Source organism: Colobus angolensis, unplaced genomic scaffold (genome assembly GCF_000951035.1).
Source record: "Colobus angolensis palliatus isolate OR3802 unplaced genomic scaffold, Cang.pa_1.0 Scaffold130, whole genome shotgun sequence".
Taxonomy (NCBI): Eukaryota; Metazoa; Chordata; class Mammalia; order Primates; family Cercopithecidae; genus Colobus; species Colobus angolensis.
In genome coordinates this window covers 2,597,394-2,599,072 of record NW_012114253.1, presented here as the reverse complement: position 1 = coordinate 2,599,072, position 1,679 = coordinate 2,597,394, and the positions used below count along the sequence as shown (strand labels likewise).

General features: G+C 51.3%; 1 protein-coding gene across 2 annotated transcripts in view; it reads right to left on the bottom strand.

The window, feature by feature from the left end:
- Nucleotides 1–1,679, bottom strand: part of TMCO4 (transmembrane and coiled-coil domains 4) — a 129,868-nt gene that overhangs the window by 125,878 nt on the left and 2,311 nt on the right. The window lies entirely within an intron of this gene.

Genomic DNA, 1,679 nt, shown 5'->3' with positions numbered 1-1,679 from the left:
GACGGGGTTTCACCGTGTAGACCAGGATGGTCTCGATCTCCTAACCTCGTGATCCACCCGTCTCGGCCTCCCAAAGTGCTGGGATTACAGACTTGAGCCACCGCGCCCGGCCCAAAAGCACAGTTTAATAACAAAATCAGCATAGATTTTCTGGGGCCTACTTCCATGATCCCACTTCAGCTTCCTAACAACCTTATTAAGAAGAGACCATCGCTGTCCCCATTTTACAGATGAGAAAACTGAGACTCACAGAAGTGGAAGTCACGCAGCTGGCAAGACCTAGGATGCTCCTTCCAGGCCTGTGTGACCTCAAATCCCAAGTCCTTCTCCACTTTACTAAGGTGGGAGGGGTCAGGGGTTGCCACGTACTTCCCTGGATCTGTCCAGCGAATGTGGGGCCTGCCACCTCTGAAGCCACAAAGACTTCATCTGGGCCCCTCCACCTCTTCTCGGACATAATGGCCGGTTGCCAATGTGTCTGTCTCCCTGAACAGGAGGGTCAGGGTCAGAGTGGATGAAGTCCAGGGCACCAGGGCTTCCCAATTAATATTTTGGTTATTCATTCCAGTGTAAAACAGCCAGCCCCTCCACTCCTGCCTCCAACCCAACCCTTTGTGATTTTTATTTATTTATTTTTTTTGAGATGGAGTCTTGCTCTGTCGCCAGGCTGGAGTGCAGTGGCTCGGTCTTGGCTCACTACAAGCTCCACCTCCCGGATTCAAGCAATTCTCCTGCCTCAGCCTCCCAAGTAGCTGGGACTACAGGCCCGCACCCCCACACCCAGCTAATTTTTGTATTTTTAGTAGATCTCGATCTCTGGATCTTGTAATCCGCCCTCCTTGGCCTCCCAAATGCTGAGATTACAGGCGTGAGCCACCGTGCCCGGCCTGTGATTTTCTTTATCAAATTTATCACCACTTGACAATGTATTATAGGTTTATTTACGGTCTATCTCCCTCACTAGAGGAAGCTCAGAAAGGCAGTGGCTTTTGGGCCATGTTCCCAGACATATCCTAGGACAGCATGTGGCACAGCAGGGGCTCAATCTCTGTGTGCTGAATGAAGCAAGCCACAGCTGAAAAATGACTTCAGCAGATTCTGTTGAAGGACAATATCGTTTTATATAAAGTGAGGTCCCCAATGTGCTCAAGAGGGCCTCCCTATCGGTGGATGTCATTACTGAGGACCCACTAAGCAAACTTAGCCCTGGTCCTGGAGGTCACAGGGGTTACAGTTAGGGTGGTGTACAGCATATGGGCAGGAATTAATCCCAGCAATGAGTGTATAATTCTACCCTGAACTTAACCTCTGACACACCAGGAGAAGTCTTATGGCCTGAGGCATATGGAGTACAAGTCTGGGTAGGGCTAAAATGTGAAGAATGAGAAGATGTTACCTGGGAAAAGGGAAGCAGGGGGTAGGAGTGGCCTGGAAGAGCAGATGCAAAGGTCCCAAGGAGGGAGGGGCGGCATGCCTGGGCACAGAGGGCTGTTGACAAGTGTCTGAGATGCGGCTGGAGGTGTAAGTTGGGGGACAGGGGTGCACAGCCTTCTGGTTCATGTAAAAGGTTTTTGCTCTTTTCTCTAAGAAAATGGGAAGCCGGCCGGGCGCGGTGGCTCAAGCCTGTAATCCCAGCACTTTGGGAGGCCGAGACGGGCGGATCACGAGGTCAGGAGATC